This window comes from Pseudophryne corroboree, chromosome 7, assembly GCF_028390025.1.
Source record: "Pseudophryne corroboree isolate aPseCor3 chromosome 7, aPseCor3.hap2, whole genome shotgun sequence".
NCBI lineage: Eukaryota > Metazoa > Chordata > Amphibia > Anura > Myobatrachidae > Pseudophryne > Pseudophryne corroboree.
In genome coordinates this window covers 428193419-428204053 of record NC_086450.1, presented here as the reverse complement: position 1 = coordinate 428204053, position 10635 = coordinate 428193419, and positions in this window count along the sequence as shown.

Below are 10635 nucleotides of genomic sequence, written 5' to 3'. Positions count from 1 at the left end.
ATGTTCTATTTACGTTTTAGTTCCAGCTGGTCTTTTGCCTGGGACCGGAAGAGCTGGCAAAAATAACTGTGAGCATGGCACTGAACGACACAGAGAAGGCCGGCATTATAATGGCACGTGTGGAAAGTTTTCCGTACAGCAATATCACTACATATGTCAGTCAGTTTAACATCGCTGCAAACAAGGTAAGTTACCATATACTCTATATAATGTGAGTGCTAATAACAAATATAGTAATAGATACAGTAGTTGGGATCATTTTAGATTTCGGAGCCTATAGCTTTGTTTTACCCCAATGATTATAAATAAAATGGCGATCTATTAATAGTTACTTAAACATTTTTTTATGGATTCTGAAACTTTTTACTTTTGTGAAATGATTTGCAGTGTGTGTGTCATGTAAATACATAGTTGACAGTACATATAAAGTCTATTCACTAAGCCTTGGGGAGAGATACACAGTGGAGAGAGATTAAGTACAAGACAATCAGCTCCTAACTGCCATGTTACAGGCTGTGTTTGAAAACGGACAGGAGCCGGTTGGCTGGTACTTTAGCTATGTCCACTTTATCTTTCTCCAAGGTTTAATACATAGACCCCACAAAGCCTAATTCGGAGATGTATGAAAACCTGATGATGGGGTTCCCCCGCATGTGCAGAAAGGGTCACAAGTGCAGATCTAATTTCTTCGTGCTCATCCAGCCCCCAGGCAACATTCTGGAGCACATGTTCCAAATACAAAAGTGTACTTCTGTACAAAGGGGTGAACTGAAGTTCCCCTAAAAACCACTGGGGGGTGGGAAGGAGGTAAGGTATTAATGGGGTACATGTTGGGAATGATGTGTGTGCAGATGTTGATATTGTAGACACGCCAGCGAATGAGTCAAACTATGAACGGCCCAGGTAATTAACCATTGGTGTTGGTTTCTTGATCGATAGCAGATACAGCCGTACTCACTGTTACACACTGGTTCTCATGGAGGAGGGCTTCAGTGTTGCGGTGTGTCATTCAGCTCATCAGGCTTTCCCAAAATGTATAAGATGGTTTACATTACCTAGAAATGATTGCTTGGTTGACTAGAATTAAATGATCACACTGGGGATAATCTTGATACAGAGTTTTCTGTAACACACTACTGTATCTGTTTCCATTTCATTACTGATCTAATGTATTGACCAATAAAGTCTTGCATTATTTTGCCTATAGGCCAACCTGACCATTCTTCCCAACGCCTATGTCCGGGACACCATTCTGGCAGTTTTTCTAGACAGGTTGATGCCTTACTTTAGATACTTTCCACCACAACTATGGGGTGAATGGTTTGATGGCTACTTACCTTTGTTTCTACCGGGAATAAATGAAACACAAATTTTATGGCTTTCAACAGACATTTCCTGCACTTCCTACCAATCTGTGTAAGTCTTGCACATATGTTGTATTTTGCTAGAATCGGTTAACTATTATCAATATTACCTGGTACTTGGGATATTATACCCTCTAGTGATCATAGAAACAGAATATATATTTCTATGCCACCAGCAGGTATTTGACTGCCAACACTGGTGTATATATAATGGGTGTTAGGGTACACCCATAAAATTATGCTTACCCTATCGAGTCCTGCCGTGAAAAGCGCTGCAGACAGAAATCACCAGGAAAGTGTCTGCCATGGCCATTTTCATGGTGATTTGCGCGAAGACATGGTCAAAATGTTGAAATTCACAATGTCGACATGGAACCAGTATTAATAGTCAATGTTAGTATTAGGTTTAGGGTTAAGGCTCGGGCTAGGGTGCGGCTGCAGTACGGTTTAATGGTATGTGTAGAGTTAGGGTTATCCTGTGGTTAGCGATAGTGCTAGGGTTAGGTTAAGGGTTTGGGTTAGGCTGGGGTTAGGGGCAGTGCTAGGATTATGTTTAGGGTTTGGGTAAGGCAGCGGTTAGGGTTAGTGCTAAGGTTAGGTTTAGGGTTTGGGTTAGGCTGATGTTAGGGGCTGTGCTAGGGTTAGTTTTAGGGTTAGGCAGCGGTTAGGGTTAGGTTGCAGTTAGGGTTAATGCTAGGGTTAGGTTTAGGGTTTGGGTTAAGATACAGTATACTTAGGGTTAGGATTAGGCTGCGTTTAGGGTTAGGGTTAGGTTGCAGTTAGGTTCTGTGTTAGAGTTAGAATGCAATTAGGGTTAGGATTAGGCTGCAGTTAGGGTTAGGATGCAGTTCAGTTTAAGTTTAGGCTGCGGTTAGGGTTAGTGCTAGGATTAGGTTTAGGGTTTGGGTTAGGCTGTGGTTAGGGTTAGTGCTAGGGTTCGGTTTAGGGTTTGGGTTAGGCTGCGGTTAGGATTGGGGTAGGCTTAGGGCTGAAATACCCTAAACATGTTGTGCCGACATGTCGATCATTAACATGCACAATGTCAACATAATGCCCATGTTGACATTCTGAATGTCAACATTCAGAACATGCCGACATTATGTGGTCAGCATTCTGAACGTTGACATACAGTATTGTCCCATAACCCTTGGAAAATATTGGTTATCTTCAGCTCTCTATTAAGAGTTTTTGCGAAAAAGTGTAATTATTACAGTTAAATCATGACTGTATATGTAAATTGCAAAAATGTTTTATTTATCTTTATCTTCATAATTTCAACAGCGTAAATTTTGTTTTTTGCTTTTTTTTTTATTCCAGACTAAGAGGATTTAACCAAGTTTATGAATACTTGCCATATAATACTAAAATCACTTTTTACAACAACTATATTAAGTCATTCCTGAATAACAAAGCTATAACTCAAGGTAATCAACCACGCAACGTATTATAGAATCAATAACCAAACTTGTCCCATGCAATAATGTGAGCATTACATTTAATTTCTTTTTTTTCATAGAGGTGTGTAACTATACTGGTCCCATGCAGTGGGTGAGAGAAAACCTGGGGAATTTTACAAATCAAGCAACGTTTCAAGATTTATTGGGCTTTCAATCGAACCTTAGAAAGGTTAGTGCTTTCCTAAATGCAGTGTAGGACAATATTGTCCTATTTGGGTCCTAAGTTGGGTCTTCACTTGTGGGCTGTGATCCGAAACAGACTACCAATGCATATAGTGAATTCCCATGGCTCTTTTTTTGCTAAACTATGGGTGACATTCCGAGTTGATCGCACGTAGCAACATTTTGCTGCTCATGCGATCAACTTGACACCGCCTATGGGGGTGTGTATTTTAGTATAGCAGGGCTGCGATTGCTTGTGCAACCCTGCGATGCTAAAAACGTTTCCTGCAAAACAAGACCAGGGTCAGACCTACTTACCCTGTGCGACGGATCCAGCAACGAAGGTCCTGGGATTGACGTCAGACATCCGCCCTCCAAACGCCTGGACATGCCTGCGTTCGTATCTCCACGCCCAGAAAACAGTGAGTAGACACCCCCGGAATGCCTCCTCCCTGTCAATCTTCTTGCGAACACGCTAACGATCACTTTCTTCTTTGTTCTGGTGGCTGCCCAGCGACGGACGTCACCAGGCAACGACGCGCGTGTGCAATGCGGCCGCCGTGCATGCGCTGTTCCGACCCCTTCGCACCACAATGAAGAACCGCTGCGTGCGAACGGGTCAGAATGACCCCCTATAGTGTGTGCTGCATACAGAACAGATGTAGTCATTATTTATTACATTTCAATACTATTTGGCACACATGCCTAATTGTCTAGCTATACTTTTGTGAAAAAAATTATTTCATTTGCAACAAACAATAAAGTGCTTAAAAGGACATATGTTTTCATTAAAAGCTTTCCACATGGCCAAGAACAATTTCTGTGTCTTAAACTAGGATTGGATAAAAAAAAAAAGAAAAGAAAGAAACACAGTCCCTTAAATTTTCGTGTACTCATATCACTAAAAAATATGTTTCATAATCTGGCACTAGTCAAAAGATTTTAAGCCACCAAGGTGCCTTTCCTATATGAAACATACACAATATGCAAGCTTGTTACACCATTACATGTGGTCCTGATGAAAGAACATGGGAGCCCTGGAACATAGACAACATTTTTGAACATCTGTTTACATACCGGGGTTGTACCTTTTTATTGAGAGTTGTACCTGCTAATACAATTAACTTTGCTTTGCAACAAAAACTACTGAGTTCCACATTTTGCATGGTACAGACCCTTATCAGTTAATGCTACTCCATTTTTTATTTATAAAAAGATCATAGAGTGGAGGCAGCCATTTTGTTGGCTGGACCATTATTTATATATATTATTAATTCACCATTAACATAGCTCATCATAGCTCACAAAATATACGTTCATGATTCCTAAAGACTTTATGGGCTGCATATTCATGCATGCTGATTCAACACAGAAAATGTCTGCTTCCACGGTGCCTCATTGATTCTTGGCGAACTAAGAGAACAAATTCTCCTGAATGTTGGTTTAACCCCATGTGTTTCAGTTTGGAATGAGAGATAACCAAACCTTATCTGTAGGCTACACTAAAAGTCTACTTTTATGTACTCTGAATTTAAACAATGGTTTATGCTTAACATATCTATATTTTAGGTGGAAAATGGTTTCTTGTCATTGTCATATGTAGTCATATGTATGTCATCATTGTAGCCATCTCTGCATGTTTTGGTAATTATGGTTTTCTGTTTGCAGGTGGTTGACAACACTTCGTTAACTACAGAAGAACTTTCAGACTTCACAGTGATATCAGACAGCCTGTGCAATGGGACCTTGGTAGACATTGTGTCCAGTAAAGTCACTCATCTGGACTCCTATGAATCTCTCTTGCAATATCTGATGTATCTTCAAGGCAATTTAATGGGGGTAAGATGGCCTATTTATGATCTGGCAGGGGGTTACTGCAGTGTGCTGTAATTACAAACGGAGGATAGATAAACAAAAATGAACAATTGTGATCGCTGAAGCTGAACCTGAACCACTGTACCACTGTAGGTAAATCTTTTCCTAAAGTGCCCCATGCCTTCCTTCTCTGCCTCTTCAAATGGGGGTGGTGGAGGAGTGTAACTGCAGAGGAATCCCAGTAGAAACAGCTGCACATTGCAGCGTCCAGGGCTCCAGCTGAGGGAGGGAGCACCATCAGAAAATATATTACAGTAGATGGTCATTTGGCTTGAAGGTCCAAAATTAAACTAAAAGAATAAAATCTTAAAAATGTTAAATACTGTTGGCATAAGCGAGTAGAATATACATATTGAACATAATTGGAACTGGTTAGCTATGGGAGAGTTTTGTAGGTAATATTATAGAGGTTCTCAAACACGGTCCTCAAGGCAACCTAATGGTCCAGGTTTTAAGTTTATCCATGCTTGGCAACAGGTGACTTAATTAGCACCTGAGTCAGTTTTGTATCCCTATAACCTGGACCATTGGGCTGCCTTGTGGGCCACGTTTGAGAACCCCTGTAATATAATGTAATATATTACGAAGGCACAGTTCCAATTTCCAGAACTGAACACTTATTAGGATCATTATGTCGTAAAATTCCAAACAATTTACCATTTTTGTTAATTTAGTATATACAGTATGTAGGATTAATATGTTGTTGTTTTTTTTGTAAAACAGGTACAAGATATTCTTGTACTCCATGCTGTTTGTACCTTCTTTGTAGCTATTTCACTACACTTAAAGAGTGAGCCACATCCTGAAAAATGTACTGGTAATTGGTGTTATTTGGCTATAGTAGTTTACCGCCTCTCTGCTACAGGTGTCTCTGCAGTTATGGATCAATATGGATTAGGTCGACAGTCAATAGGTCGACCACTATTGGTCGACACTGATATGGTTGATATGGGGCAGGTCGATATTGACATGGTCAACACGGGACATTTTGACACATGAAAAGGTCGACATGACATTTTTAAACTTTTTGTTGTGTCGTTGCTTGTGTAACATGACCAGGAACCACAATTAGTGCACTACGTCCCCTTGCATGGCTTGCTTTGCTCGCCATGCTGCAGGCACAGTGCTCTCGCTCCACTACCGATGCACTCAGCACAGGTTACTATTCCCAACCTTAGTCCACGTGGATGGTAAGGTATGGAAAAGTAAAAAAATCTATTTGTATTTTTAAAAAGTCATGTCGACCTTTTCATGTTTCAACCTGTCATGTGTCGACCATTTTAATGTGTTGACATTTTTCCTATGTCAACCATGTTGACCAATATTGGTCGACCTATTGACTGTCAACATAATCCATGTCGACCTACTATCCAGATACTGTCTGCAGAACTCAGTGGGGTCTGGAAACATTTATGAAACAGTTAGGATACAGGTACCATACCATGTGTGTATTTGTCTCATAGGACAAACCTCATAGTGTCCAACACTTTTGGTTGTACAGGCAGTGGCGTCACCGGGTTTGGTGACACCCGGTGGGCAACCTTCATATCCCAGCACGCCGGAGAGCGCGTTCGCTTCAAAAAGGAGGCGTGGCCGTTAACAAAGGGGGCACGGCCTCGTGGGGACGTCACTCCGGGGGCGTGCCCAGCATCTCCGGAGATGCTGGGCTGTACTGGGCTGCCCCCGCAGACTGTCTGCAGTGCTGTCGGCTCCTCTGCGGAGGAGCCCACAGTGTGGTGTCACCCCTTCTAGGCGTCACAGCCGGTTGCGGGCCGCACCCCCCGCACACGGCTTGTGACGCCACTGTGTACAGGTACAATATCATGGGGGGGTGGGGTTTGGGGGGGTTACACTTTTTATTTTGTACTGCAAACAGCACAAAAATCAAACCCAATAAAATTTCTATGAGTAACCGACATAACAATTAAGTCAGAGCTTCCCAAACTCCACCATTATAGGGGGTCATTCCGAGTTGATCGCTCGCTAGCTAGTTTTAGCAGCCATACAAACGCTATGCCTCCGCCCACTGGGGAGTGTATTTTAGCTTAGCAGAGGTGCGAACGCTTGTGCAGCCCAGCTCTGCAATAACAGTTTCAGAGTAGCTCTGAACCTACTCAGCGCTTGCGATCACTTCAGCCTATTCGTGTTCGGATTTGACGTCATACACCCGCCCAGCGAACGCCCAGCCATGCCTGCGTTTTATCAGCCATGCCTGCATTGTGCAAACACTCCCTGAAAACGGTCAGTTGACACCCAGTAACGCCCCCTTCCTGTCAATCTTCTTGCGGCCCTCAGTGCGACTGAAAACTTCACTACAACCTGTGCACAACCACAACTGGCTTTGTACCCGTACGACACGTGTGCGCATTGCGGCCCATACACATGCGCAGAAATGCCGTTTTTTTTCACCTGATCGCTGCGCTGCGAAAATCGGCAGCGAGCGATCAACTCGGAATGACCGTCATAGTCCAAGTTGTATGGATAGCTATGATTGTGTAGAGGTGACTTACTGTAATTGGTACCTCAGTCAATTTGTATTAACCATCTGGACTCAAGCATGGATATCCTTAAAAGCTGGACTGTAATGGTGGAGTTTGGTAACTCTGAATTAAGCAATATCATCTATACCAGTGGTTCTTACCCTCAGGTTTTTCCAGCAGGTCATGTTTTGAGGATGTCTGTCTGTGGAGACAGGTTAGATAATCACTGACCCAGCAATATAGGTCAACTCACCTGTACATGATTACATAAATCCACAAAACATGATCTGTTGGGGCCAGTACTTGAGGACTGGAGTTCAGAACCCCTGATCTGATGCCATACTTAAAAAAGGTCACAAGCCTTAATTAACTGGAAAAGAAAAGAATACGTGTGTATCTGGTTCTAAGACAAATCTCAAGTAAAGGGAGGACATGGCAATGTGATTTATATTTATGAAGGGGACACTAGGGAAAAAGGGAGAGGCCAGAGAGGAAGTGGGGAGAGGGGCAGGAGCATCTAAAATGCCTCATGCTCATCATGGAATAGGAGAACTATTGAAGTGGAACCAAGACTCCCAGGTCTGATGAGCTATAGATCATTTATAGTATAATTTAAAATGGCAGTTTAGAAATATGCCAGATTCTGTTTGGAAAATCAGTTTGTCAGGGGGAGTGTTCCCTTTCCTTAGCAATAACAGAATTGGCCACAGTGCAGAGGTTTACCAAAGCTTTTCGGTACGTTTTTGTAAGGAAAGTAGAGGCTTGTGGAAAAAGTGTGCAAGAAGGTCCTTTTGGACCCAGACAATTGTAATCTGCTTCAGCAAGCCCATGGTAGTATTCTAGAACTATTGAGTCAAAGGATGTTTCCACTGAATGTGGTTTAACTTGCCTACTGAACCACAATTTCTCCAACTTTTTAGTAATTCTCCCTTTTTTCCTCAGTTATCGAAGCTTGGGCTGTCCGTTTTTTATTGACAGATCATCTGTTGTCATCCAAGAAAACACCCATTTCTCTCTCCCGAAGTTTCTTGATTAGGTTTCCGTGGGGTGGGGGGCTTAGCAAAGCAATATAGCTAAAGATCAGACAGCATTGCATACTTTTTAATGAAGGATTTAACACTTTTGAAACACATGAACTATTGGCTGGTCAATATTTGTTATTTCTTACAATATGAGGGATTCTAAAGAGAGTTTTGGTAAACGTTCAGCAAAATCTGACCAAATGATAATTTATCCCAATAGCCGACTCCATCCCTATTTTATCGATGTACGTTTATATAGCATACATGTTTGTGTAAATTTATTATAGATATCAACACCACGGGCTTGGTGTGATGAACAAAAACTTTTGGGTCAACTAAGTGAGAGAACCCAACAGGAGATCATCAGTAGTGTTCTCACTGTGCTGGATACCAAATGGGCCCTCAGTAATATGTCCGAGTGGATGTCAACAATCCATATTCTGCTGGACACCTTTCCTGAAGCCTTCAATGAGTCACATATTTCAAGCCTTAATCTTAATATGTCATGTGACAACTACCAAGAGCTGTAAGTAACTTCTAACAAAGAAGAAACAAAAAATAAGAGCATGTTTGAGTTGTCACAGGCTAATCTACATTTTTTTCTGTTTCTAATCATGTGTATTAGAGTAAAGTCACTAAATGATATCTATCTGAGGTTCAAGAAAACACAAGATGAATATATCTATGACTTCTGCCAATCATACCTTCATCGACAAAGCATATCAACAGGTACTCTACAGTCACACATTAAAAGATTTAGGTCTTGGCCTACATATGTTGTAAACTGGCCTCTGAACTACAACAATAGAATATATATTATAATTTAAATAGCAGCTGGGAGGAGCTCAATTATTTGATTTCACTGACAAGTGAACACTGACTATACATGTAGCTTACTAAACCTGAGGGCAATTGAGACACTAGAGCATTCGATGGTATAAGCAACCGGTACATAATCACAGCCTTAGAATCATCATAAGACTAGACCAACCTGTACTGATCAGATATCTGGCACTTTCATGGGCTAGACCAACTGATAGCTGATGAGAGACATTGCACTTTCACGGAGCTAGACTAACAAGTACTGTAGTCAATCAGAGATCTGGCACTTTCACATTGCTAGACCAACTGGTGGCTGATCAGAGATCTGGCACTTTCACAGGGCTTGACTAATTGGTGGCCACCAGTGATCTGGAAATTTCACAGTGCTAGACTAACTGGTGGGCAATCAGAGATCTGGCACATTCATGGTGCTAGACCAATCTATAGCTTATTAGAGATATGGCACTTTCACAGGGCTAGAGCAACTGTTGGCTGATCAGAGATCTGGCACTTTCACAGGGTTAGACCAACCAAAAGCTGATCATAAATATAACACTTTCACAGAGCTAGACCAACAAGTAGTCAATCAGAGATCTGGCACTTTCACAGTGCTAGACCAACTGGTGGCTGATCAGAGATCTGGCACTTTCACAGGGCTTGACTAATTGGTGGTCACCAGTGATCTGGAAATTTCACAGTGCTAGACTAACTGGTGGGCAATCAGAGATCTGGCACATTCATGGTGCTAGACCAATCTATAGCTTATTAGAGATATGGCACTTTCACAGGGCTAGAGCAACTGTTGGCTGATCAGAGATCTGGCACTTTCACAGGGTTAGACCAACCAAAAGCCGATCATAAATATAACACTTTCACAGAGCTAGACCAACAAGTAGTCAATCAGAGATCTGGCACTTTCACAGTACTAGATTAACTGGTGGCCAATAAAAGATCTGAAACTTTCACAGTGCTATAGTAACCAATGGCCAATCAGAGGCCTTTCACTTTTACAGGGCTAAACCAATAGCTGTTTAGAGATCTGACACTTTCACAGAGCTAGACCAACAAATAGTCGGAGATTTGGCACTTTCACAGTGCTATACTAACCTGTGGCCAATCAGAGGCCTGGCACTTTCACATGGCTAGACCAACCATTAGCTGATGAGAGATCTGACATTTTCACAGGGCTAGACAACCCGGTAGCTGATGAGAGATCTGACACTTTCACAGGGCTAGACCAACAAGTGGTTAATCAGAGATCTAGCACATTCACAGAGCTAGACCAACTGGTAGGCGATCATAGATAAGGCACCTTCACAGGGCTAGACCAACATACAGCCAATCCGAGATCTGCCTTTTTCACAGTACAAGGACAGTCCGCAGCCAGAGCACTACAGATAATGGAAATCCCCTTCCACATTGTAGCATTTATTACAGTTAGCTGTGGGACTCT